This window comes from Athene cunicularia, assembly GCF_003259725.1.
Source record: "Athene cunicularia isolate RWA chromosome 1 unlocalized genomic scaffold, athCun1 chr1_part1, whole genome shotgun sequence".
NCBI lineage: Eukaryota > Metazoa > Chordata > Aves > Strigiformes > Strigidae > Athene > Athene cunicularia.
In genome coordinates, this window is record NW_020799091.1 from 93,756,580 (window position 1) to 93,780,055 (window position 23,476).

Sequence of the window (23,476 nt, forward strand, 5' to 3'; positions counted from 1 at the left end):
CCCAGAAGTGAGAAGTCACTTTCAAAGATGTTGCAAAGTGAATGTGTTGTCCACAAATTAAGACCATTTGTAGTTGTAATATCCACTAGTAATTCTTAAGATACTTGAATGGCATTTCAAGGCTAGATCTTAGGGGTTTTTTAGGATGTAGAATGTTCCTCCTCTGTTTGCCTTTTTATTTAAATAGTCACTGAATGAGATATTAAGGTCTTGTCTACACTGGAAGAAAATGCAGTAAAATGTTTTATATCAGAAAACCAAAGCAGGCAGTTTCATGTAGACACTACTACGTGACATTAGAGTCTTTTATTGATTTCACTTATGCCTCTTGGGAATAATTCACATTTAAAGTTAAATCTAAAAGGTCATTTTTATTCTGGAATAGGAGTATTTACATAGGGAAGACATCACAGTGTAACTGCACAGTACGCCTGGCTGCTAATGTTATAACTAACTACAGAACTTATGTCATAGGTAACTGCTAACACTTTGATAAGTAGACACGGTCTTTGAGTTGCATGAGGGAGTAATTCCAGATCTAAATTTTGACGCAAAGACAGGCTTGAGGCTTATTCGTACACATCAGGGTTCAGGCCCTCAACTGGGGTAAGTTGATGCCACTCTATTGATTTTGGAAAAGCTAAACCAATTTACAGTAGATGAGAATATGCTCCAGATTTCCCAGCTGCCCTATCAAAAATCTTCTCAGAGCATTGACTGAGGAAAGAAAAAAGGTCTCAGCCTGATTTCAAAGAACATAATAGACCTTTAATTTAATTGACTTAATTTTATTGGCAACTATTGTATGATGAAATGAAAACAGATGATCTGGATGAACAAGAAAAGGTTAGATGGGAGTAACCCATTAGCAAATATCAGGGCATCATCCTATTGTCCTCATTTAATAAAGGAATGGATCAGTAAGGATAATCATAAACATTTTTACATTTTAGTGAAGATTTATTTGACATCATTACTAGCAGAGAGATGGATTCTTGGAAAAGCAAATGGTGAAATAGTCTAGCAGATGAAAAGCTAACTCTTTTTATCTGGCATAAGATGGCACAGCTCTACAGATTGACCTGTTTAATTTCACCTCTTATAGCAGCCAAGATATTACTTCAGACTGCTATAGGATATTTGATTTTTTTAAAGTTTTCTTTGACAATTTTTCTTTACTTATGGCTTCTCTTGCCTGCCTCTAATGTCCTAAGCAATCTCTGCATAGATGTAGCATGATATACAGTATACCCGAGAGAGAAAGACTGGGAGAAGGAGTCGAATTTCTTCTCAGGGTGCAATCCAGGGTAAAGCTTCAGGTCCAATCTTTATTAACATTTAGCATCCAACTGCACTGGTGCTCAGGACAGCACAGGACACAGCTCAGCTTGCTTACCAGCATGGCCATCCCTTGGCCTCCTAGCAAGCATGGCTGCTGCCAGGATTTCCATAGGCATGTTATCAATGTGGCTGGACATGGGGCTCTGTGAAGTGGGTCAGCAAAGCAGGGTACCTGCAGCCCCCAGGCCCAGGAAAGCAGAGATGGGGTGGGCTGCTTTGGAAACCTGCCCACCACATGTGAGAGCTTGTCTGAAGAAACAGCTTCTCCCCATGCCTGCTCCATGCACCATGTACCAAACGGTCCTATCACATTCTGTGCAACCAAGCTTTCAGCTGTCTGGGGCTTGCTGGAAGTCCATCCAAACAGGATTTAAGAGCAACACTAAAAATCCCATCCAAGGACAAGGGTACCCTGAGGGATAGAACAAATATCATACAATGTGAAAGAAAGAAAATTCAGATCAGATGCAGGGAAACCAGACATGATGCCTCACTTAATTCTTTGCTCATATAACTCACTAGTGGTGGGTGCCACTTGTGCAGGAGAAAAGTAAGTTTTAACAAAAGACTCTCCAGACCAACTCCAAAAAAAAAATTTCAGAATCACTACCTGCAAATAAATAATTAAAAAAAAAAAAAAAAGAACCAAAAGCTTAGAGTTTGCTTCATTTTAGCTGGACTTGCTTAGAACTAAATACACGAGGAGTGCAGCTTTTTTTTTTGGTGTTTATGTGTGCTGGGCTTTGATTTGGCCCTGTAGGTGCAAAGCCTGCAGACAATCTTCTTGCAAAGATGGGACTAGCTGCCCCAACCTGGAGGTCTCTGGGGTACACCTGCCTCACTCTCTGCCAGCAGCTGCCCAAGGGTTGCCCCGCTCCCCTCACTTGTAGAGACACGGCCAAATCCTGTATGAGCACCTTGGGCACTCAAGAAATCTCCACCACCTTACATGACCACCACCCACACCAGTCACCTCATTCCCACCCCAGGGGACACATGTACTGCTGCAGATCTCATGTGTGCATCCCTTTGTCCATGTTTCTGAGAGATGGGTCAGTCCTGCCTTGAAAACCCTGGGTTGGGCTTTGCCATGGTCCAGACCAGCTCCATCATTTTGTCCTAATTTCTGTCCCCCCATGCCTACCCAAGCTCTTTGCTGAAGATTTCTGGCTCCGTGGCAGAGGCAGGGGGAAGACCTGCTTGTCCTTTGGCCAGGATGATGGGTGCTACTATTGTTTCAGTGGGAGTCCTTGTCCCTTTCAGAGCACCCCTACGGGTGTGCCACAAGAAGTGCTTAGGCTGTGGTGCTTTCTGCTCTGATTTTCTTCTCCCCCCTCTCTCCAGCTCAACTAAACTGCTCAAACCTGGCTCTGTGCTTTCAAGGCACCATCCCCAGTCAAACCTGAGGGGCAAAAAGGCACAGCTGCTAGCGATAACACCAATTATTACTAACACAGCAGTCCAGTGACACCGTACAAGTGGGGCTGGACCACCACAGAGCTGATCACACAGCAGCAGTTTATTTTTACAGTGCTCCTGCCCTTTCTCCCAGTACCTCGGGTTTAATGACCAGAGCCCTCGTGGGCTTCACTGTGCTCTTGCACACAAAGAGCTCACTTGAAAATCAGCGTTCATCCTCTGGTGTCATGGCCAGAAGCAGGGAGAGGATGCTGGGGCTCTGCTTTTGGGGAGAGACACTGGCAGCTCCCCTGCCCCAGAGCAGAGGCAAGATACGGGCATGTCCTCTCCTCCTCGGGGTGTGAGACTCCGGAGGACAGAGTTATGCAATGCTTGGGTAGCCCCTCTAATATCACATTCCCAGAGAGCAAAGCCCAAACCACTGCAGAATATGCCTGCTGCTGTGGGACTAGGTGTTCTGACACTTATTCCACAGTATGGAATAGCTGCCTTTTTGATGGAAAGTTTGAATCTAAGCATTTTCACCTGAAAATCCAAACCCTTTCTGCAAAGAAAACCCCAAATCCAACCTCTTCCTACCCCATTTCAAATATTTTATTTTTCAAGATTTTCCTAGGAAAACAATTCTTAGTGATAATTTTTCAGTTTGGTCCATAACAGAACATCTTGCAGCTGACCTCCCTGTTTGAATCCTGTCAATAGCTGGAGCCTGTGATGCAGGATCAGGCCTGCTTTGCTTGGCTCCCAGGACTCTCACCGTCTGGCTACGCACCACAAACTGTGCCTGGCACAGGGTGGGCTCCACAGAGGAGGGCTGTTCCCTCTACTGCACCCCGTTATGGAGGAAAAGCAGCTTGTATCTTAACACATTTTGTCTGGCAGGCATTTCAAAGGCTTCTCCTCTGAATCAGGGCTGCAGGCACTGCCTACATTTCCTTTTTGCAGAAATTGGCAGGTTGAGCTATGCAAAATTCCCTAATCCTGTTTATCTGCTGCCTCCTTCCCAAGAGGCACAAGGCTCCCATAGCCTCTCCGAGCTTTCCACTATGCGGTTACCAGAGTTCTGTTTGCCTGTTTGAAGGCCAAACACAGGCAGGGTGAGAGGGAGGCAGCCTGGGGACCTCATCACACCAGAACTTGGGATTTCGCTGTACAGTAAAGCAGGCAAGTGCAATGGCACTGTGCCCCTTTAGCCTTTCCTGGAATAATAAACTCCACAGCAAATGACTTATATCCAGAGCAGGTGTTAGACATGTAAAAATAATCCATTGCTCAGGACTACAAGCAGCAAAATGATCTTAAGGGAGGAGTGGTGCAGGGGGTTACACTCTCCCTTGCCTTTTCCCTACTCTACCCTGCAGTCCTGATGGGGCAGGAGGAGGGTGCGTTAAAGATGCAGGCAGAGGAGCCCCGGTTACCTCTCTTCTGGGCTAAAATCTTGATCTCAATGCTCCGAGCTGCTCAATGCGGGGATGCTGCTCTGTGCAACTGAGCTCTGTAGCCCCAAGGGTAAGGAGAAAATAAATCGGTTCTGTCCTCCTTAACCTTCGCACAGGGAAATTCACTTCTGTGTTTGCCAGGGAGGGGCACTGGGCTGGTCCTCAGGGTTTCTGCTCAAGGCAAGGCGTGCCTGCTGGGCTAGTGCTGGGGTGTCCATGGGGGGCAAACTGGGGGGCTGACCAGGGGCTGAGGTGGGGTGATGGCAGTGGGTCAGATTGCGAAGGTATGAAGTGAGGTGCTGCCAGGGTGGAGGAAGAGCACAGGCAGGACAATGTGAAGGAGCTGGAGAGAGGAAGGGTCTCACTTTTTGGGGAATGGCCCAAGCCTAGTGCCACAAGGAGCAATGCTCACCTCCTCAGCTGGGACTGCGGATTGCTGAACCTCCATGTGGCTGCCGTGGGCGAGGGTGTCTGAAAGCCCTTGGGGTGCTCAGGTCTCACCCCTTTCCCCTCCTGGCCTACAGACTGTCCGTGCAGACATCCCTCACTCCATGAGGTCCATTGCGAGGGTCCAGGTGGTGAACTTTGAGGTCTGAATCCCGCTGATGAGTGGCATGAGGGCTGGCACACCGCCGCGGAGTGCTCCCAAAACAGGGCTGGTGGCATACACACAAATGCACGCGGTGCTCAGCAAGCGTTAGTGCTGAAATCTTGACTTTGCAACCTTAGCACTGTTTTAGCAAAGTTTGTGTGTGGGTATTGACTGAGGCAGGATCCTGTCTGGATATGATTCACCTTCCTTCCCCCTCAAGGGAGGTACATTTGGGAACCTATCACCAGGCTGGCAGCAGCTCTGTGCAACACTCACTGACTGTCTTCTTGTGGGGCTAAGCAGAGAGGCCACCTCAAGTACATTTCTAAAATCAGCCTCTTTCTGTTATTTACGACATTATTTTGCGTAACGAGCATTGCTCGTGAGCCTGTTCTCTAGGATGGCATACTGAAGGACCATATGTCATGGTTTGGACTGCCAACACATCAACATTGCAATCGTTTGCAGACTGTTTTATATTTCTTTGATTTTGGAATCTGTGTAATTAGCTCCCCAGAACAGCCGGGTAGAGGAAACGCAGTCTGTTATTTAGGCAGAATTAACATCCTTGTTCTCTGTATTGTGATCCTTAGTTTCCTAGTGCTGCTGCCAGAGCAGTAGAGAGATCAGTGCTGAGACATTCATTCCTTGAACCTGCCTTCGTTGCAAAACTATTTCTGCCCCTTTGCTAGGCTATCCTGAGTACCCACAGACTTGTACAAGACGTGCTGATGCTGTAATTAGTAAATACCCACTGCAAGTGGCAGCAAAAGATTTATAGCCACCATCGGAGATTTCAGGAAGAGGAGAAGCTCCGAAGCACTTCTGCTTACCACCAGCACAACAGTGTGCTGCTGTTTACTGCATTTTTCTCCAGCTAGCATTTCCTACCCTTTGTACCGCAGACCTGGTAAATAAATCTTTACTGACCTGTTGTGGCAGAAGTCATGTATGAATGTGCCAGTGGGGAAAGAGTTACGTTATTTTAGTAGGTTAAGGAGCCTATATAGGCTTGCTTCTTCACTGTCAGCATTTGGCCTCCTACCAGGCATATGATCATTCTGTTACGCTTTCCGTTCCTATTCCGGTGGTTTATGCAGGTTGGTTTTTAGCACTGCCTATATACAGCCAAAAAGCTGAAGGAGAGCACCCGTGTTGAATGGCCTCCTACTCGCCTTGTAGGTGTGAGCTTCATGCTTGTGCTGTGGAGGCAGGAAAGGGCTCTGCTCCCAGGTAGGAAGGGCAGTCAGGTGCCAGCAGGTGGCTGGTTGGAGGTTAGGGCAGTGCTCCCCCCAACCTTAGCACAAGCACCAGCCCGACCTGAGGACATAATTTGAAATCTGTGATGCACACGTGAGCAAAAGGAGAGTGTGTTTTGTGACATTGCAAGTCGCACGTCTCCCAAAAACATTACCAGCAAGAGACAGCATGTCTAGTGCTTGATTGGCCTTGATTTCTAAGACCATATGAGCTTGACCAGAGCTGCTACTGGTGTTTGAGCACCTCTCTCATCCTCTTTCTTCCTCACCCCTACAGAGGCATATGCACCCATGGATTCTCTGTTGCTTGATGAATGGCGAGTTTATACTGGTCTCTCAAATAGGATAAATTCTCTTCTCTTCCTGGCCAGGATAACTCTTAAGGGAATGAAATAATCTTTGCTATCCCTGCCTCTCAGTAAATTTAATCAAAATTTGCCAGTAAGTTCAAAAGTTATTAAAGTTGGGTGGAGGGGATCAGAATGCTTTGTTTCCAGAGGAAAATGGGCAGAAAGGAGCGTGTGTATGTTATAGAGAAAAATGGAAATTACTATTTGCAAACTTAGCATGCTATAATTTATCTCCTCTTCCATTTTCTTGTCTTCCATGTGTAATACAAATATTTTAACTGATCATTATTTCTTCCCATTTACCCTTTCTGCTCCCTTGGCCAGCTCCACTGGCAGCATGGGCAGCTTCCTTGGGTCGTTCTGAATGCCTTCCTCTTCTCAGCTGCTCTGTCTCCTCAGGATACCTGTCCTTGCTGTGCTGGGAGGGATGCACTCAGCTTCTTGGCTGCAAATGTAGCAGTGTTAGATCAGGGGTAGTTTGACAGGTACTAAATCATGCTCCCTGACTTGCACCGCATGGGCTGTGCTCTTCCAGGGACCCTTTTCTCCTGCTGAAAGGCACTGCAGACTCATTGAATGATTTGACAAAGCACTGGGTGTGGTAACAGGAGGTGTAACCAAAGTAAGGTCTACTGGATGTGCCAGAACATGTCCCCCCTGGGAACTGCCTGACTCAGTTGCAGTACCTGGCCTGTAGCTGAACCTTGGGCTCATGGTATTTCAGCCAGGGGAATTCTATTTTATGATGCTTCTGCAGATTTAATATCATAGAATCACAGAATACCAGGTTTGAAGGGACCTCAAGGACCATCTTGTCCAAACTTTCTTGGCAAAAGCATGGTCTAGACAAGATGCCCCAACACCCTGTTCAGCTGAATCTTAAAAGTGTCCAACCTTGGAGAATCCACCACTTCCCTGGGGAGATTATTCCAGTGGCTGATTGTTTTCATTGTGGAAAATTTTTCCTCTTGAGTACAATTGGAATCTCCCCAGGATTAATTTGTACCCGTTACCCCTCATCTTTTCCATGTGACTCCTTGTAAAAAGGGAGTCTCTGTCTTCTTTGTAGCCACCCTTTAAATACTGGAACATGGTGACAAGGTCTCCCCTAATCCTCCTCTTCTCGAGGCTGAACAAAACCAATTCTCTCAGCCTTTCCTCACATGGCAGGCATCCCAATCCCTTGATTGTCTTTGTGGCCCTTCTCTGGACCCTCTCCAGACTGTCCATGTCTTTTCTGTATAGCGGAGACCAAAACTGAACACAGTATTCCAGGTGTGTCCTGACAAGCGCTGAGTAGAGTGGGATAATGACTTCTTTATCTCTGCTGGTGATGCCCTTGTTGATGCAGTGCATCATGCCCTGGGCTTTCTTTGCTGCCACAGCACTCTGTTCACTCCTATTGAGCTTGTTGTCCACCAGGACCCCCAGGGCCTTTTCCACAGAACTGCTCTCCAGCCAGGCAGACCCCAGCCTATGCTGCACTCCTGGATTATGTTTTCCCAGGTGCAAGACCTTACACTTGTCCTTGCTGAATTTCATAAGGTTCTTGTTAGCTCACTCTTCTAGCCTATCCAGGTCTCCCTGCAGGGTGGCTCTCCCTTTCATGGTGTCCACTTCCCCACTCAGTTTGGTGTTGTCAGCAAGCTTCATCCCATCATCCAGATCACTTATGAAGATATTAAACAGCGTTGGGCCCAATATCGATCCGTGGTGGACCCCACTTGTGACAGGTTGCCAGTTTGAAAAGGAGCTCTTAACCACCACTCTCTGGGTGCAGCCTGCCAGCCAGTTCCCCACCCACCACACAGACCACTTGTCTAGACCATAACACATCAGTTTCTGTAGGAGGAGGCTGTGGGGAACCGTATTAAAAGTCTTGGAGAAATTGAGAAATCCAGGTAGACAACATCCACCGCTCGCCCCACATGAACTGAGCAGGTTACTGTGTCATAGAAGGTGATCGGGTTTGTCAAGCATGATTTGCCCATGGTGAATCCATGATGGCTTTCATTTGGCTGTCATTTTGGCCTTGCTCCCACTGATGTTGTGGCCACAGCTCTGGACATCTTGTGGCCCCAGCCTCTCCTTTTGCTCATCTTTCTGCTGCATTTTTCCTTGCTATCCTCAGCCCTGGGTTGTGGGCTTTGCTTTCTCTGGGGAAGGGTTCAACAAGTTGCTTCTGCCTGTGGTTACGGCTACCTCTCTTCCTCTCCTTCATGTTGCCTACTTTGGTTCATGATCTCAAGGTATTTCAAACTTCAAGGTACTTTTTTGTTATTTAGTCCTGTTTCCAGAGGTGTTTGGGGAAGCTTGAGGCAGTCATCCCTACTGCTTAGTATTATTCTCTGCCTCAGTCACCATCCCTGTTTCAGTCTATTTTTTTTTCCATTTGGCTGTCACTTGATCATACAAAAGTTTTGAGTAGCTATATTGGTATAACCAGGCAGGAATTAGATTCCTAAAAAGGCTTCAGAAAGAATTGGACTCTGGATTTATTGGGAACTTGATTAGTGTAACAGAGACAGGTATTATTTGCTCTGACCCAGAAGATGGTGTTGTGTTTGTAAACAGGTGAAAGTCAAGAAGGGCTCCTGATTCTTTAATTTGTTTGATCAGAATCTGCTTGCAAGGCTTTGGTAAGATTTTCATGAATGAGACTACCATTAATACCTACCTATATGTCACTGTGACCCTGAAGGTTTCTGGTAAGACATTTGCAAAGTCATTGTGACTCTGTCAACAGTAAATGAATTGAAATTTTCCCAAGGATAAAAGGCCAACTCCAACATGTTGCAGAACATTGGCAAATGAATGTAGAAAATAGGTATTTGGGGTCATAAAAGGGCATGCTTGAGAGATTTGCGGGGGGGGGCTTTTCCTAGGTGATAACTCTTGATCTGCCCAGCAAAGGAGGCTGTGAAGCATGGACCAGATAACAACTCACTAATAAGGTTTGTTTTGTAGAAAGACCCCTTTGAGTTAGTGGCTAAAATGCTCTCTCTTCCCATGACTTCTGCTGGAGTAAACCTGTGACTTTCTGTAAATATTTTTATCTGTGTGTCAGGAATTTAACCTAGAAAGCATAACTGAACTTTGTTAATTAACCTTTATCTAGTCTCCAGGTCAACAGAGCTTTCTCAGGGTGGGTATGCCTTGTATTTACATGATCCACAGCATGGTTTCACCTCCTAGGCAAAAAGGTGGTCCCTCAGCATTTTGTGGTGCACTTTCTGGGAGGAATGAATCCTCTCCTTACAGCATCTTTTTGTCAACCATAAAATACCTCTAAGCCTCTTCTCCCAGGAAATGTGGGTGCTGGAAGAAGTCTGTTTGGACAACACAGCATCCTCCAAGCATTCACAGGGTCTGACACCTGCAGTAAAGTGCTCATTTTGTAAGATCTAATCTTATTTTCCGTTTTATATATCCCTCCTTGCTGCACCTACTTGCCCAACCTAGTGCCTCTTTGAGGAGGGTATGAATTTCCATTTCCATCATATCCAAGCTGGAAAATATTACTAAACACATGTCTTCCACAGTGCTGTTTACACAGAGTTGTGGGTACATCCCCAGGACTGATCAAGCTTGGAGCTGATTTGCTATGTTGCCAGCAACATAGGCCAGATGGGCATTTTGAAATGGAATTGAATTAAAGACAAGAAATGATGGAGTGACAAAATATATATATAACGTACATACAGTGGGTGCCTGTGCATGTGTTTTCAAGTGATATCAAGCTACTACCACAATTGTTTTCATTAGAATTAAACCCACCAGGACATTATGTTTTCACAATAGGAGTCTTAGGGCTTTTTCTCTCTGAGGCAATCTCACTGTTGTTCACATCTGAACATGAATATCCTGTTCCAGCCTGATTTTAGTTCACAGGGAGAGTCATGAAAGATCTGGTTAACTCAGGGCTTCTCATTGTCTCTGAGGTTCAGTGAGGCAAAGGCATCTGGTCTTCCCCTGGCTCTAGAACTAGAGCTGAGCAGCCCTGCTCCAGGAAGAGGGACAGAGAGAAAATAAAAGCAAATATGCAATACACAGTAAGGCCCAGCCCATGAGTGCTAAGAGAGCTATGAGGGAACCTGAAACCATACATACAAAATTCCTCCAGGCTCAGAAGGAGGTGCATTACCACCTTTCAATGTGTTTTCACCCTTGAAACCTTCCATGGGAAGAAATGCATAAGGAAAGACATTTTTCACTTGTACATGACAAGATGCCAGCAAGTGGCAGCAGCACCCTGTCTGACAAAGACTGTCCACATCTCACATCAGCTGCCTGCTCCATTGTTTATCTGAAAACAGAATGACAGAAAAACGTACAAATCACAAGCTCTTCTGACACTGTTGGAATAGCTTAACCCAGGACTGACTTGAGGGGGTGCAAGAGGTGAGCTGGAAGCTGGGGGGAGAGTCCTGCTCCAGTTCCCTTGTGCAGAGGTCCAAGGAGAAAGGAGAAATGTGAGATTTAGGAAATACGGAATTCCTTTTTTTGCAGGAGGAGCTCCCATTACTATTCTGGTTTCTGTGTCTTCAATCATCAAATGCAGCTTTTGTCTTTTGATAGGGCAAGGAGGAAAGTATTGTACAATAGCTGTTCTGACAGGCCGGCACACCCCACTTCAGTGGTTTAAAGCTTTCTTTGTGCTGAATTTGTTCTTATAGTGCTAATGACCAGGTTGCCATAAATAGGCACTAAATAGGTCTGGACACGGTAAAGGCAAGTGAAGGTCAGTGTTAGCTCTTATGTTGTGCTTTAGATCTCTGTATCAAAGAACTTCATAAAGAAGAGGAAGGCCCATTTTCAACTTGAGCTTCCTTTTAAATACAGAGGGGGAAACTGAGGCATGAAAAAGTGATGTGACTGTGAGTCACACGGCAAGTTGCTTGTCGAGCAGGATGGGGACAAGAATGGCTGTAGCTTCTGGCTAATGTTGCTGCCAAACATCATCACTGTATAGGGCAAAATTAACTCCCCATAGAAACCAAAGGTAAAACTGCCATTGATTTCAGTAGGGACAGGAGTTGCAGCACAGCTTAAGCAGCCTAAGCTTTGAACCAAGTATCCCATTTAAATGTCCAATATGGGGAAGGCAGATGTATTTGAGATTCTGGGGTGCAGGTGCTATGCTGGCCACAGCAGCAGCACCAGGAAGGGATGAAAAAGGATGTGAAAGATGCTGTGTGTGAAAGCAGGGGCTAGAGTTGGTGGCCCATACAGAGCTGATATCTAGGAAGCTTGTAATAGGCTTCCTAGAGAGTTGGTCAATGTCCCAAGCCTGTCAGTGTTTAAGAGGCATTTGGACAATGCCCTTAATAACACCTCGAGTTAAATGTTTCTGTCCCTCTACTCAGCTCTTGTGAGACCCCACCTGGAGTACTGCATCCAGTTTAGGAGCCCTCAGCACAGGAAAGACATTGACCTGCTCAAGGGGGTCCAGAGGAAAGACACAAAAATGATGAGAGGGATGGAACACCCCTCCTATGAGGAAAGGCTGAGAGATTTGGTGTTGTTCAACCTGGACAAGCAAAGATTCTGGGGAGAGCTTATTGTGGCCTTTTGTACTTAAAAGAGGTTTATAAGATAGATGTGGACAGACTTTTTAGTGGGGCCTTTAGTGGGGCCAAACTTTTTAGTTGTGACAGGACAAGAGGTAACGGTTTTAAACTAAAAAGGAGTAGATTCAGACTAGATACAAGGAAGACATTTTTTATGATGAGGGTGGTGAAAAACTGGAGCAGGCTGTCCAGAGAACTGGTAGATGCCCCATCCCTGGAAATATGCAAGGTCAGTTTGGATGGGGCTCTGAGCAACCTGATCTAGTTGAAGTTGTCCCTGCTCATTGTAGGGGGGAGTTGGACTAGATGATCTTTAAAGGTCCCTTCCAACACAAACCATTCTATGGTTCTATGATTCTATGCTTGACCTTTTGGTCAGCCCTGAAGTGGTCAGGCAGTTGAACTAGATGATTGTGTAGGTCCCTTTCAACTGAAAATTCTATTCTATTCTATTCTATTCTATCTATTCTATTCTATTCTATTCTATTCTATTCTATTCTATTCTATTCTATTCTATTCTATTCTATTCTATTCTATTCTATTCTATTCTATTCATTTTAGGATTTTAGGGTCCCATCACCTGACATTGTCTCTTTGATGGCTTAATCACTGAGCCTGACACTATGCCAGGGCATCACCATTTGCATGGGTGCCAAATGGGTGATAAATGTGCCCTTGTGAGATATTCCTCCCTCTCTTCCTCTCTGGCTAACAGATGCAAATGACCGTGCTGCACCTTGTGTGGGGAAGAAAACTGTGGGGCATTTTTAAGGATGGGGAGTGTAAGTGGCTTAGTGACTACATTTCCTTTTCCTGTCCTAAGCCAGGCTTTGAGTGTTACAGCGTGAGCACTGAACCACTCCTTGGATGTAGCAGACCTCATCACCAGTCACATGAGCCCTGTTATTCCCCAAAACTAGGAGAATTTAGGATGTGCTTCCCTTTTTAACCTGCTGCAGCAGCAAGACCATCAGGTCCACAAGCATCTGAACTGCTAGGCATTTTAATAAATGGGGATAATCCAGAGCCTAGCTTGGATGCAACCCCTTAGTAAGACTCTGATGGTGCAAAACTAACAAATTAGGCAGGGCAGAGTCCCTCTGAGGATGGAAACGCACTCCAGCTACCGATGGTTGGATGGGCAGGAGAACAAGGCACAGTGTGGCACCGCTGAGGGACACCTGCTCAGCTCCTGGCAGCAGTCACTGCCGCAGGTGTTGAAGGGTGCCTGGATATCTCATGCAAAATCAAGCACAGTTCCTGCCTAAGAAGATTGGTTTTCACTTCAAGACTGTGCAAGACCATTCTGGGTAGTCAAAGCTGGCCTACACCCTGCAGCCACGCTTTGAGGACCACATTGCTCACCATTCCCCAGGGGTTCATGGGGCTGGAGAGAAACCAGCCTCGCTGCTGTTGCAAAGGGGTTAACGGACTGGCAAGGGACATGGAGCCATCTTACCAAGAGCCGGCACCTGCAAGAGCACAGCTCGCTGCTTTATAACCCAGTGACACATGGCAGTTCGTACTGGGGAGGAGGACACAGACGTGACTGGTTATATCCGTGGGGGCGTTGCCAGGCATTGCTGGTATCTGTCAGCCCCTGTGAGTCTACGTTTAGCTTGCAGTGGCTCAGGAAATACCCCAAAAGGAATAAAGAGCGGGAGAAGCTGTCCTGCAAGTGAGGCTGTCAGCTGTGGTTGTCCTAAGAGGGTCAAGCTCATTTCTGGGCAGCTCTCAGCAGTCACTTCAGTTCATGTAGGTCTGGTGTTTGTGAAACACCCTGTACCAGCTGGCCAGACCCAGAGTGACCCGTTGCATTCTCTTTCTAAGAAACGAGCCCTCCTTTCTGACTTCTTTATTTTTCCCTACTGCCTGTGCTTGCTCAGAGCTTCCCTGCTAGGGACCAGCTGCCGCCCAGGGCTCTGGTGGCATCTACCCTCAGCCCTGTGGAAAGCTGAGCCTGAGCGGGTGTTTTCCAGAACAAGGCAGCCAGTGCTGGGTACAAAAATCCAGTTTCCAAGTGGGGCAGGCTGGGCTGGAGCCCAGTGTATGACCTTTTCTGCATGGCACGCTCCCGTGTAATGTGACCTGATGTCATTCTGCTGCCACGCGGTGTTGCGACAGGGCTTGCTGGCCTTTGCATTGTGCAGGCAGGACGTTGCATTCCTCCCCTGAACTGAGGGACCACTGGTAAACCACACAGGATGCCAACAGAATTTTGCTATTCTTCATTTCATGTTGGTTAGGATGAAAGTATTTGACCTTAAATTACTCTTCTTTTTGAAAGGGGAGCTTGTTTCTTAGGAAAGATGGATTTGATTCTTAGGTTTTGGAATAAATCTGGTATGAATCCACCCATTGTTTGATGCTGCTCGTCCTTCCCACCCAAACAGGGAAACCACTGTAATGGCTGGCATTAGACGTCTGTCATTCAGGTAGGGAGTCTGAACCATGCTCTGTGCTCTCTGACTGTGTTTCAGGCAGCGATCCAGGAGCAGGGACACTTCTGGTTATAGTGCAATGCAGGCTGTATACCCAGTGTAAATTAAGATTGCCACACACAGGTAAACATCTCTGTTCTTTAACACATCAGCTCAAGCAGGAGACAATCCAGTGTGAAATGTTTGCATTAAGATGAAATCACTTCTTTTCCACTATCTCACTTCATTCTAATCCTAATCATCCTGGCTTGAGCCTGTGCTAGTCTGTAGAGAGGGTGAAATGCAAAGAGGTGGAAAATCAGTTCTGAATCTGCCGCTGCAAAAACCAACTCCCTGTCTTCTCACCTTCAGCAGACTTCTTGCTACTGGTCCAATATGAAACATATCTTCCTCCTAATTTCCCTACCTGCACTTCAGACTGTAACACAAGAGTTTTCTTTTGCTTTGGGCATTAGAGAAACAAGATGGAAATGACACAGATCTTTGATAGAAAATGTAAAAATGGAAGTATCCAGAAAAGGGACAGAGTAGGTAAAAAGTCAAAACTGCCTTCCAGAGAATTGCACCCAAGAATTTAGGATAATTGCTCCAGTTAAAGATACACTTGTGGGCTCAATTCAAAAAACGGGGCGGGTGCCAGCTGAACGAAACAACATGATTTTTGGAAACCAGGCAGTCAAATAATAGGATTCAGTGTTAGCATTCTGATCTAAAAAAAATCAATGAATAAAATGTACACTTTACTTAGATGGCAAATTTCTACTATTTATGTCTTACTTTCCAAAGTCAGCACAACTATCAGGAAAATAATCGGGGTTTTTTAAAATTTTTGCTTCACATTGTCGAAGTTCTATCTGCAGCCTTTTAGTTATTGGTGCTAATGATGGATCTGCAAGCAACCCAGTTGCAGGCAAGGTTTGCAATGGTAGCACTTTAGAAGACCTTCCTTTTGACCTCCTGATGCAATTAGCCATGGTCTCACTGAGAGACTTATTGTGCACAGAGCATCCTCTCTGAGTACAGCTGCAATGAGCAAGCAGAAATTTCTGAGACAGCACAAACTTGTAAACCCTTCCACAAGATTATCAAATGACAGCAGGTTGAAAGTATGTAATGAGAAGCACGGGTTCACTGACTAAGCATCCCTAAAGGGACTGAGAGCTAAAGGGACTGGTGCTTAATCCTTTCATAGATGGTGCCCTCTTACCCTGCTCTGAAGGAGGAGGAGGTAAATGTGCTCTAGAGAAATGACATAATTAAGAGTAAGGTTGATCTATTGCTAAATGTGAGTAATATGGAGTTTGTCTTCTTACTGACCTATCTAGAGCAGGCCAGTCTATCAGTCAGGCCACTGAACATAGTCCTTGATTTGTCCCTAACCCCTTGCCCCGACTCCTCTCTTTTGGGAAGCCAGCAAGGGCTCCTACTCAGCACATGGCACATTAAAGGCTCACAGTCTCAAAGCAACTGAAGCTGATGATCTCAAGTGTTGCCTTGGTCCTGTGCCAGTTCTGTGCTCCCCTATTCATACACATGCTGAGATGTCTTAGGAGATACCTCCACTTCCATATAGCTGTAATACTGAAGTCTTAACTCTAACCCAAAGTTGGAGGAGATAAGTCTGTTGTAAATCACTGCACAAACTACTGTCCACTTGGCTGAAACAGCTAATTCCTGCTGCTACAGAGAATACTAGGTACAGCCCAGGCTGAAAGGGGTCCATGGTAGCCAGCTAGAGGAAGATCAAAACCATCATTAGACATCTTTGCAAATTCTTCCCTAGAAGAAATCACGGGAGTGAGAATAGAGTTCCTGTGCTTACACAAGGCCATTTTTCTTCATGGTTAGCAGCTCTGGCTATCACAACTCTGCAGTAGGACATGCATATTAAGTGTATTAAAGGGCTTGACATCTACAGAGCACATGTACAACTAGCAGGGAAGAGGGGACAGTTTGGGTGCCAATGTTTTGCACAAGTTTGTACAGTCCATGATAACAAGCTTGTGTTACTGTTTCACCGATATTTTTATCCAGGCTGGGTCTTAGGACACCAACTCGTGTGTATGAACCTATATACCATCACAGCTCCTGACTGCAACTACAGGCATCACCCTGACATCACCCTGGTATCTCCCTGGAATCTCCCTGTCATCACCTCTGCATCACCCTGGCATCCCAGTGACTGCACATGACTGTATTATCTCTCTGACCGCTGGGGACATCCTAAGAGCTGAACAACTGGTAGCTGTTTTGGGATACTGCAAATTCCTCATGCTAATGTCCTCTTCTGCCTCCCCTCTGCCCTGCCTCACCCCTGCCTCTGCCCTCTGTGCTCTTGCTTTGCGGCAAGGGGGCTACATAGCAGAGGAGGCGTCATACAGATTTGTCTGTTGGGTTTGTAATGAGAGGGCTGTGATGACCCTGCACATTCATTAGGCGCTTGTTTTCAGCCTGGATCCATCTGCGATGTTTGTATTATTTTTTTTCCTTTCTCTGCTCAGCTCAGGCTGCTTCGGGAGAAGTGGCACGTAGGCACATACGTCCTTGTGCACACTATACTTGTATAAACTCCATCAGGAAGTCATCTGGCCAAACTTTCCAGAGCTCTGCTTTTAACTCTTCCCTAGGCAGGCTGTACTGGCAGCCTAGGGATTTCCAAGGAGCGTGGACATGTGCATTCATCCTTCTGGTCTGTTTATTGATTCCCACCACTCTCCTTCCTACAAGCCCCGAGCACGTGGCCGTGCAGCTTTTGCACCCATCCTACTCCGAGTTCCCATCAGAAAGACGTCCGCTTCAGCTGCACACATGTGTATGTGCACCCACAGGCACACGCAGGGCTTTGCAGTAAAACACTGCCTGGGCTTTCCTGGGGTATGTAGTAGCAAAAGCCAGCTACTAAAAAGTGCAGCAGATGAGGCTGCCCTGGCAGGGCAGTAGAAAGGAGCACTGGTGGGACAAGGCTGTTGGCAGGGGCAAATCTCCCTTGTGGTTGTTATTTCAGAAGTGTGTCCTTACCAGACACATGAGTAGCAAAGGAAGTTCTCACAGCCCTTAAATGTTTGCTGTGGTCAGGGAAAGATTTAAAAAAAAAACCCAACCCCTTCCTAAGTGACCCTGTCTTCAATGAAGACGTGTCTCACTGTATGTCCCGCTCTGCATGGAGGCACGATTGCACACCCACATAGGCACATTAGCGTGCATATAGACATTTTAAAGGGCTGAGAAAAACCCTGTGAGACTGTTCATGCAGGAGAAAGGTTGTTATTCCTCCCCCTGACATGTGTGGATTAATAGTTCTCCTAATTGTTAAATGTAAAATAACAGTAATCCCATTTTGCTGGTGCCTGTTAGCTGCCCATTGACAGATTTCAATGACTCTTACAAGATTTTTGGAGCCTACTGCAAAGGAGTGAATAAATGGAATTAATGGAAATGTTATATTCGTTAATGTTCTCTACTGTTACAAAATCATGACATGGTGAAATGGATTTGGCATACAGGTCTTGATTCTTCTCCGGGGCAAACAGGTGTAAATCAGAAGTAACTTAATTAAAGTTAATTCAGTTAGCCTGGTGTTAATTTTGCCTTCTCTATCAGATTTACAGGTGTCTGTCTGAGAGAGAGGGGTGTGTGTTTGCACTCAGCCTTGTGTGGACAGCTGTGGTATAGAATGGATTCAACCACCAGAAATTCCCAAAAATCTAGGGATGACTTTTACAGCAGACTCATCTGCTGCAGAGATGTTTCTCCTCTCGAACAGCTGTTCATGTGCCATAAACAGCAAAGGAGCCTTCTGTTTCTGTCAGACTCCTACTGAAATTCATGAGATGCAAACCATGACTGCTCACTGATCGGAGTTGGAGGTATTAATAGTGTTCCCCATTTGCCTCCTCTCCTGCAGTCAGAAAAATCAATCAAGCTCTCACATTCCCTCAAGGAGGTAGAGAAGTTATGAGAGCTGAGGAACATGCAGGCTTTTGACCATGCATGGTGTTTTCCTTTTCTCTTGATGTGTTTCTTCAGATCTGTTGTCAAGACAGGTTATTCCTCTGTCTCCTCAACTGGAGGATCATGAGTGTAACTCCCAAAATCTAGACTCAGTTCCCCAATCCTGACAGTTCATTGTAGCCTAAGCTTTTGCATGGTCAGTGGGGAATATCCTTAGAAAAGGGCTTCTCCATGCATCTGTGTATCATGGTTAAGAGGTCTGGGGTGGTGTTCAACATCAAATGTTTTTTCTCTGTGCAGGTAACTCCCACTGAAGCATTAAAGAAGGAAGCTACCACTTGTCCTTCCCAGTTCTTTGTTTTTCTGCCTCTCAGTGGCAGAAGACAGCAGATTTCCTGAGGATGAACAGACCAGAGAGACTCAGTTCCATGTGTGCTGGCATAAAGGGTGGGCTTTCTCCATCTTTGCCAAGTGCTTCCCCAGGCTGGTTGGGGTTCTGCTTACTAAGCCTGTTCCTCTCAAATAGAAGCAGCAGATGGGGACTTGCCTCCTAAGGCATCTTACTGCTACTTCTTTGACACTACATAGCACTTGGACCTTCCTCCTGGAGGAAGTGGAGGGATGGGAGGCGTAGCATGCAAACACCTTGGCATGCAAACACCTGTAGTGCACTAGAAATGGTTGATGTTGTTCATCAAGGCCCTAATTTTTGTCTGATGAGCCAGAATGAAGAAACCATTGAACATCTAAATCATAACGCCTCCCTCCACCACTGCAAGTAAGCCAACACTTGTCCACTAGCAAGCCAAAGGCAGCAGAGATTTGCCTTCCAGTTTTAATGGGCTGCAAATTATTTCTGTGTAAGTACTGTGTGGTTGTTCTCAAAATGTCCAGTGAAAGAGACAACTCTGTACACTTTGGGGAACTAGAGCAGGGCTGTGAGTTGACAAGGACACCTTGTGCAGACCCTGGCCAGAGCTGGGACCACCACCCAGGTCACTCTAGGGTCTGATTTGCTTTGCCTGTCTCAGAAGTCCCCAGGATAGGTCAGCACAAGGATAAAATCCCTTCTTGCCAAGGGATTTAAACATAAACCTAAAGCAGGAAGAAACTGCTCACTTCTGTCTGAAATGCTACGTAAACTCAGCCTTACGCTGCAGAATCTCAGGGCAGGCTTCCAGAGAAGGCTTTCCATGCAGCTGCTGGGTTTTGTGTGCAGAGGTAACCTCCTTACGGGCAGACTGGAGAGGAGGTATCCTTGTAGGTGCGTTTCCACTTCCGTGACAGAGCCTTTGGGATTAAGTGTCCAATATTTAGGAAGCGAAAGGATGTACAGTGCTCAGTCCTGACCTTGCCGTAACCTGTGGAGAAGCAGCAAAGATTCCCTTTAACCATGTACGGTGTAAACAGCAAGGAACATACACGTAACAAAATTAGAAAGGAATCTGATAGATAGCCCCAAAGATAAATGCCACTTTAGGCAATGTTGCTTTAAGCTGTTAACAGACGCACCATTCAAAGAGGAACTGTGAGGTTTAAGTGCTTTTCTGAATCTGGGTGGGATAAGGTGTCATGTAAAGTACATTTTGTGTTTTTGTTTCTCTCCGCTCTTCTCCAATGAGAGCGTACACACTGAAAGCATTAAAAACAGACTGTGGTGCATTTGCTTCACCAACACATCTCCACATCAAAGGCATCACTGGAATCTATTGATACTGGCAGAACTGCAGAAACTGGTGATATTTTCAGTGAGAAATCATGCACTTCTCAGTTGATTTCGAGAATGAAAACAAAAGAAAAGTAAAAGGTTTCACCATGTGCAAATATTCACCCTACAGAGAGGCTGATAAACTGCAAAATGTTTTGGTTGTCTCCCAGTGCCTGTAAATACTCAGGGATGCCTTTACTGACAGACAGCAGAGCTTTAGTTTACATGATGTTACAGAAAAGTGGCCTATTTAAGTTTTGTTTTCACTGTTTGCAAATAATGTGACAGTTCTTATCTGACCTATTGTTTACTTCTTATTTCTGAAGTGAATGCACCCTATGCCAGTGAATGGTGTTGGCACACAGCCCCATGGCTTAACTCAAAGACCCCAGAGATCATCAATGACATCAGGTCAGAACCAGAGGCCAGTTTGCTGCTATGTCTTAGGAGTGGTCCAGGCAGATTCACCTCTGATGTAGGTGTACCTTAAATGCAGTCTCATTGGAAAATATACTTTTGATCAAAAGAGCCATCAGCTATTTTGACAAAAAATACATTTCCATTTGATTTTGCCTCATAGATATGAAACCATTGTATTTGTGTATCGCTTCAACTGAAACTACTTGGTTTCTACTGAAAATACCTCTGTGCTGTAAGACCTGTATTAACCTTGTGATTTGGAGCAAAATCCGAAAAGAACATAGATCACACCTCATAGTGGGAGGAACTATTTTGCCCTGCTCTGGTTTTGGGGGTTTAATATTTGTAGGACTCTTTGACTCTCTTTTGTTTGCATCCTGCACGTGAAGGGATTCCAAAATGTAAAAGCATTAAGGTGTTTTCAAAATGTGTCTGTGCGCCAGTAGAGGATGTAATTAATGCAGACCACGTCTATACTACAGACCTGCTGGGTTAACCTGGGGTATAAAGAGGTGTGATCCTCACCAAGACAGTTTGCAAACTCCCTAAGCAAAAGCACAGTGCAGTTCATCCAGTTCACTGCAATAGTTCGCTCAGCTTTGCTCAGGGACATGTCTGTGGCTCTACAATGTTGACCCAAAGCACAGTACAAGCGATGTGCCTTGCCAGTATTGCTGAACCCCGGTTGGTAAAATACTCCTGTTGCAGATATGGCCTCATATAACGTATTCATAAACACTGTTGAAAAGTCACAGCAAGAGTCACAGTGCCAGAGGAGTCTTTTCCCAGTCCCAACTAGTGATTTCCAATGCACAGCAACCCTCTCAAAGGATCTCCTCCCCCTTGCGCCCACTGTGCTCTTCAAACACAACCTCTAAACACAAGCCAGCACCTGCAGCCCTCAGCCCTCAGGTGTGGGCTCTGCTGGTGCACTGCTCTCGCTGCCAGCCGCTCTTTGTCCTGGGCAGTGCTCTCCCTCTGCTTACCAAGGCAATGGTGCCTCCTCCTACTGCCCTGCCCACCAGCCCTAGTCTTGACCTATAGGACATTGTGACAATCCAGCCCCGTCTCCTCAGGGGAAGAGTATACGTCTGGGCATCTAATTATAGCGAGATGGAAAAACGTCCACTAAAGGATGAGGATAAGTTTTCCAATACGTAGCACAACAGTAATCAATACTTGCATCAATACTTAATTTATCTATGTCAGGCGGAACAGCTTCAGCAGGAGGGAATGAGATCATCTCTTCCAACCCCGGCGTGCTATGCAGTGTCAGATGGGATGGGAAATGTAGGTTTAAATCCCTTTACTCAGAGGTCTTAATTCTCAGACCCTTGGATATAAGGGCGCTGCTGCCAGGAAGAATTTGACAGGATGGACCCACCCTTAGCTCACGAACAGAAGTAACATCTTAATCCCTCTGCAAACCTAACCCCAGACCTTTAACCCCTGAGTAAAAACCCACTGGGATCAGTGTGAGTCTCCTTTGATCTCGGGGAACTTTTCGGCTGGCCTCTGATGAAAGACATTTACCTCACGGCCACTGAGTCAAGCCTTCAGAGGACCCCTGTTGCTTCTCATAAAGAGCTGCAGTTTCAGTAAGAGACTGCAGTGTTACCCAAATATCAGCCCCCATGAATATCTACTCCCTTGTGCCTCAGCTGCTGTGCAGCCAAGGTATTTGGAATGTTCCCTGCGAGATTTTTGGGCACCTCCCTGCAGGGACAGCAATGGTGTGACTCAGTGACACGGAAAGCTTGCTGGGAAGTGGGGGAAAGTTGTCTGCCACACACAAGTGGTGACATAAGTGGTGGGCAAGAAAAAAACAACTTGTCTGTTGCAACAGGAGGTGAAGGTTTCAACTCTCCGTGAACGGTTCCCCTAATGGTGACTAAGCTATTCCCTCCATTCAGCTAACGGAGAGACCATGCCACGCGCTGTGTATTCCTGTAAACCATCCGGCTTCAGGTCATCCCATTTTGAGGCTTCTCAGAAAGGATCTCTCAATGTGCTGGTTTCACGAAATAGGCTGAATGCAGATTAAGTTAGAGTTCAATCACTCTTCCCTTTCTCATTAGGCACTTTCTATAGGAGTTGCAGCCCCTTGGTTTAGCTAACAGGAAGGCAAGCATGTCTCACTCTTAACTTCTGTCCATGCCTATGTTCATAGCTTGCGTCTTGCCCCTGAACTGTGGTGTGTCTTGTTACCCCTTTGCCTGCAATATGAGATGACTGTGAACATTTCCAGGACACTCTTGGTTTTCACAGGGGCCTGTCCACACAGAAAATCTATCTGGTATTAGTGACAGCTGTGAATGTAAAGCACAGTAGCTACTCCTGGGCATCTCAACTGTAATGGATGAACTGAGTCACATGTGTACTCTGGGACAGGGGTGCTGGCACACAGGCTTGTCCAGGAAAAGCTATCCCACAACAGTTCCAGGAATCACTGAAGAAAACTGAAGAGCCTAAATCGGTCTCATGGGTCTATGTGGGTTCAACAAATACCCCAGATAGAGGGGAGAGCTACCAAACCAGTTAACAACCCTTCTTCAAGGGCATGTGTTTCTAAGCTTTCAGTGGACCACGAGTGGTCCCTGCTTATGAATACCTTGTGCTGTTAGACCCTACTCTGAATGCCTGTAATAGGACTATCTGTTATCTGATCAATGGTGTCCAGCACTTGAGCGAGTGCCTCCTGTGTCCAACCAATCAAGCAGGCTGGCATTTCACTTTTTGGGCAGAGGACAAGAGAACAAACACTCCAAACATTCATCAGATAGCCGAGTGCATTACCGGAAGGGGCTCAGACATTGTCGTGATAAGTAAATACGACAGCCTACTCAGAACACAATAGAGGCTTCAGTTTTTTTCTAAATTATTAATCTTCCCTGAGGAGCAGCTTTATAGTGCTGACTTGGGCACTGTGGGAACATGGCCTCTTCCCAGCAAGGGCAGCGTGCTCCTCCCCACAGTATCTCCTGGT